A 6,000-nucleotide genomic window follows, 5' to 3' on the forward strand; every position below is an offset into this window, starting at 1 on the left:
TGTTTTCAAGTTCATTCATTATAGAATGTATCAGTACTTCATTCCTTTTTTCTTTTTTTTTTGGATTTTAAAAAATGATTACAGGATTTTCTATTAAATGGTAGTAAGTGATACAGAATTCTATCATTTTCGGTTGACCCATCATGATACAATAGGATTAAGCAAATAACAGTTATATATCCACAATAGTAAAAGATGCTCAGTTTTCACAGTCAATAGCCAGACAAAAAATAAAAGATAATTACAGTTGCAAGCCATAATGGAAACATGGTTAACCTAACTATATAAAATACATACATACAATTTGGGGGGTTAAGTAGAGTGATGTGTTAAGTAGAAGTGCATATGTACACAGGTTTTCACCTGCCCAGCCAGTCCACATCTTTTACTTGGTACATTTAATGTGTTTACATATAAGCTTACTCCTTGGAAGGAAAGTTATGACCAACCTAGACAGCATATTCAAAAGCAGAGACATTACTTTGCCAACAAAGGTCCATCTAGTCAAGGCCATGGTTTTCCCAGTAGTCATGTATGGATGTGAGAGTTGGACTATAAAGAAAGCTGAGCACCAAAAAATTGATGCTTTTGAACTGTGGTGTTGGAGACGACTCTTGAGAGTCCCTTGGACTGCAAGGAGATCCAACCAGTCCATCCTAAAGGAGATCAGTCCTGGGTGTTCACTGGAAGGACTGATGCGGAAGCTGAACCACCAATACTTTGGCCACCTGATGCAAAGAGCTGATTCATTTGAAAAGACCCTGATGCTGGGAAAGATTGAGGGCAGGAGGAGAAGGGGACGACAGAGGATGAGATGGTTGGATGGCATCACCGACTCAAAGGACATGAGTTTGGGTAGGCTCCAGGAGTTGGTGATGGACAGGGAGGCCTGGCATGCTGTGGTTCATGGAGTCGCAAAGAGTCAGACACGACTGAACGACTGAACTAAACTGAACCGATAAGGTAATTATCAATGCATATGATCCTATTACCATTTTCTTAATTGTTCTGGGTTTATTTTGTGTAGGTCTTTTCCTTCTCTTATGTTTCCTGCCTAGAGAAGTTCCTTTAGCATTTTTAATAAAGCTGGTTTGGTGGCGCTGAATTCTCTTAACTATTGCTTTTCTGGAAAGTTTTTCATTTCTCAACAGAAACTCTACAAGCCAGAAGGGAATCGTGTGATATATTTAAAATGATCAAAGGGAAGAACATACAACCACGAATACTCTACCCACCAAGACTCTTATTCATATTTGATGGAGAAATCAAAAGTATTTCATTCCTTTCTCAGGCTAAATAATATTCCATTGTATGGATAGGTCACATTTGTTTATCCACTTATCTGTTGATGGACATTTGAGTTGTTTCCACCTCTCAGCTCGTAGGGATAATGCCACTATGAACATACATATACCAGTTTTCCTGTGGATATATGTTTTCTGTTCTCTTGAGTGTTCTCATTTCACCTAAGAGTAGAATTTCTGGGTCATATAGCAGCTTTTTTTTTTTTTTTTTTAACCTTTTGAGGAATTCTCAGATTGTATTCCAAAATGCCTGCATCATTTCACATTCCCACTAGCAAAATACGAGGGACCCAATTGCTCTACATCCTTCACTTTTGTTTTTTAGAGTAACTTTCCACGGAAGTATAAAGAATATAGAAAGGCACACATATTATAAGTGTACAGCCCGATGAATCTGCACAGAGGGAATGAGCCCACCACCTGCCACCCAGATCAGGGTCTAGACTACGAGTAGCATCACAGATGCTTTACCTCCTAAAGGTGACCACTGGCTCCCCTTCAAACAAGAGGGTTTTACATGTGTAGGACTTTATCATACAGTAAGTTCTTATTTGTATTTGACTACTTCCACTTGATATTATGTTTGTAAGGATCATTCATGTTGTAAAAGATAGCACTATTTCTTTCCTTATGGTAAATGGTATCAGTAAAAGACTTTAAATGTTCTTTTTGTTTGTTGCTATAAAATAAGAATAAAACTGATTTTTTTTTTTAATACATTGCCATGTTGACTAATGCAAGGTTTCGGACTTTATTTATCTCAAGCCAACATTCCTGAACTATCTTTATTTATTTATTCATTTTTAAATTTATTTATTTTTAATTCCACTGTGTAGCATGTGGAATTTTAGTTCCCAGACCATGAACCCATGTCCTCTGCAGTGGAAGCACAGAGTCTTAACCACTGGACTGCCAGGGAAGTCCCTGCTAACTTATCTTGTATTTAGCAATCTTGCCAAATTCACTTTTTAATTCTAATAAATAATCGACAGATATCATTATTATTTCAGACTTTCTATGTACACAATCAAACCATCTGAAACATCAGTTTATTTCTTTTTTTCTAATTCTTATCTGCTTCTTTCTTACTTATATGATTTCTTGATTGCACAACTGAGTTTCTTTGGGAAAACAAAAATCTTTTAAAATGTCAGTTTTTTTCATCCTGCGAACAGTACTGACAGCTTATACAATGAAAACCAGAGTGGCCCCTGATGTCACCCACAGTGGCAATGGCATCCTCAGCATGGCTCTCTGTGGACTCTCTTGGCCAAGCACATGGTGCCTCCTGCAGGAGCAACCACAGTCCCCACCACTGTGGGACTGTGCCGGCCACACTCCAGGGACACTTAGACCCAGAGAGGGCTGTTGCCAAGACTGGCTGTGGCCCACTGGGGACACTGCTGCTGAGCCCTGAGGAGCTCAGGAGACCCACAGGGAAGTCCGGGGACAGAGGGAACCTGAGAGGCCCTCCTCACACCTGCGTGCTCACTCAGCAGGGAGGCTCGGCGTCTCTGGGATGCCCAGCTACCTCTGTGGGCTCCTCTGGTGGCTCAGCGGTAAAGAGTCCACCTGCAATGAAGGAGCCACAGGAGACGTGTGTTCGATCCACGGGTGGGGAAGATTCCCTGGAGGAGGGCATGGCAACCCACTGCAGTATTCTTGCCTGGAGAATCACATGCACAGAGGAGCCTGGCGGGCTACAGTCCAGGGGGTCACAAAGACTTGGACACAACTGAGTGACTAAGCAGCGGCAACAGCAGTTACCCGTGCTGCCTGCTGTTCCTGTTCATGTTGCGATCCTGAAAATTAACTAAACTAAGCCAAGTCTGCAGGGGGAACCTACAGGCGGTGGTCACGGGCAGCTGAGTGACTGAAGGCCTTTGGAGGAGTAGTTGTGGTTAAGGGACATGGGGACTGACATAAAGCTGCTCATCCTATGACAACCACTGTGTCAGCGTCACTCACGGTGAGGTGATTTGAAGGAAACAGGCTGTGCGTCTCGGTGGGGTGGGGGGAGCCGCTCACAGGACTTTGGGCAGCTCTCTGCAGTGGTATTATGGGTTCTAATACTATAATCACAGCCCCCATGCCACAACACTACCCGGCATAATCCACAAGGATTTCCAGGATTTCCATCCAACAGCCAACTGGGGTTGCTTCTTGGCCTGTGTGGCCGAGTTCATGAAATAAAGAGCATTGTGTTCATCCTCCAGCTACAGCTCTGAGCAGAGTGACAGGCCGGGGCAGGATTTACAGTCACATGCGTCTGTGGGGTGAAATAAAGGGCTGAGTGTTCTCTGTGGGGCCTCTCTGAATTTTGCTGGTATTACTTGTTAATAGAATCTGCCTGCAATGCAGGAGACCTGGGTTTGATCCCTGGGTTGGGAAGATCCCCTGGAGAAGGGAAAGGCTACCCACTCCAGTATTCTGGCCTGGAGAGTTCCATGGACTGTATAGTCCATGGGGTCACAAAGAGTCAGACACGACTGAGTGACTTCCACTTCACTGAACTTCACTTGTTAATAAAAGTGAATTCTATGCGATGAGGCATTCTTCATAATAGCCAAAAAGTGGAACCAACACAAATGTCCATTTGAATGAATCACATGTGGTATAAACCATACCATGGACCACTATTCAGTCATCACAATGAATGAAGTACAGATACATGCTGCAGCACAGGTGAGCCTTGAAAAGTGCAAGAAGCCAGACACAAAAATGTCACCAACAGGAAAATCCAAAGAGACAGATTACTAGTTGCCCGGGGATGAAGAGAGAAAACAGGGAGTACCTGTTAACAGGTATGGGGGTTCTTTTGAGGGGAGATGAGAATATTCTCAATTAGATGGTGGTAATTCACAATACTATGAATATGTTAAAACCAATTAAATGTATGCTTTAAAATGTGAAGTCTAAACCACATTAGTTTTAACTCAAAAAAGTCAATTATTTGCAATGACATTAATTTTCTCTTGAAAAATCAAGCATCAAAATTATTCTAACAGTCCTAAAGCTTTCTCCATGATGGCCTGAGGAACTTGGGGGTGGGGGACTGTGCAGCACAGAGGCTGGTTTCCACACGTGGTTGGTAGAAACAGCCTTTGGGTGGAACAATCACACCTCTGTTTGCAGCCACATCCAAGGTTATGGGACACATCGTGGAGCTGCACCCTCTGCTTCACTTTGACTTAAGAAACATGGAATTTGTGTGTGCAGGTCCACAGTGCCCCTGCAGGACTGAGTGGGGCACACCACTCTGGTCTCTTCCCGTCAGGGGTCCCATAGGCGTCTTGACCCCACAGCACTCCTGCTGTGCTGGAGTGCTGCAAGGCAATGGCCTCTAAGCAGCCAGAGTCTTAGCTTCATCAACACAGAGGTGGGTGTTGGGTGACCCACTAAAGGGGTCATCACCTCCCCACAAGAGAGAGTGAAAGATGAAAGCTCCCTTCTGTTCAATTAGCTTCTTTTCAAGGATCAGAGCCTGGCTGGCAGGCGGAAAATTCCACACTCTAATGAAACAAAAGGGAGCCAGAAGGGAGGGTGGATAAAGGGCACAAGCACAGTTTCCCTGCATTCTTCCTTGTGGGGCTCAGAAGGTAGTCCTATGTTCCAGAAGTCCTGGTTAAATCTCAATGTGCTTCCCTATGGCACAGAGACGAACCAGGTTGATTTCAGTATTTCTGCCTTCATGGGATAAATTCATGGGCGTGTGAGGGGTGATTTTCTCTGGTAAATGGACTGCGGTATGAAAAGTTACTGAAGTACATCATGAGAAATCCTCTCTCTTTTCAACCATAAACCTGCTTTCATCAAAGGAGAAAAGCTCTGCAACTCTCACACCTCTCAGCTTTTGTAACAAAGAGAAAGCAGTCAATCCTTGGCAGGCAATGGTATCTAGACTAGAATTCATGAACAGAGTGTAAAGCATTGTGCTCATTTTTACTTTTTATATTAATTTATTGTTTGTGGCAAGGATGGCAAGCTTTCCACTAAAGGTAGTGATATTTATGTCACTCAGAAATTAATGTAAGATTTTGTTTTAAAGTCATTTACTCTAAAGAAAACACAAAAGAAAACTAGAGGTGGTGTGCTAACAAGGAAAGAAGCATGAGAATGATTTAAGAATGACAGAAGTTTTGGAAACTTTTTTTCCTGTCACTTTACTAATGAACACTTTTAGACAAATCAAAAAACATTCTGTCCTATCCATGCCATGTCCATGATTCTGGTGTTTCTAACTCATTTTTCAGTGATTATCACCATACCTGTCAAAACATCACTGGATCAGAATCCAATGACCAAGAAAAACCAAATGCCTTTCCTACGAATGCACGCAGAATCAGTGATTTTGGGAGAGAGAGTGGTCTCCTGAGCAAAGACACCATTGGAAACCTGGAAGAATTTACCTGGGGAGAAGCTACCAGTACCAATTCTTCAGGAACATTCCCAACATTCCCAAGGACAAAAAGGACACCTTTCAACTTTTCTGTAAGTCTGAAATGAGTGCTCAGTCACTCGGTCATCTCTGACTCTGCGACCCCCATAGATTGTGGCCCGTCAGGCTCCTCTGTCTATGGGATTTTCCAGGCAAGAATACTGGAGTAGGTTGCCATTTTCTCCTCCAGGGGATCTTTCCAACCCAGGAGTCAAACCCATGTCTCTTATGTCTCCTGCACTGGCAGGGAGGGTCCTT

General features: G+C 43.1%; 1 protein-coding gene across 4 annotated transcripts in view; it reads right to left on the bottom strand.

The window, feature by feature from the left end:
• Positions 1 to 6,000, bottom strand: part of ABHD6 (abhydrolase domain containing 6) — a 68,951-nt gene that overhangs the window by 20,285 nt on the left and 42,666 nt on the right. The gene's annotated exons all lie outside the window — the stretch shown is intronic.

This window comes from Bison bison, unplaced genomic scaffold (assembly GCF_000754665.1).
Source record: "Bison bison bison isolate TAMUID 2011002044 unplaced genomic scaffold, Bison_UMD1.0 scf7180017864304, whole genome shotgun sequence".
NCBI classification, from domain to species: Eukaryota; Metazoa; Chordata; class Mammalia; order Artiodactyla; family Bovidae; genus Bison; species Bison bison.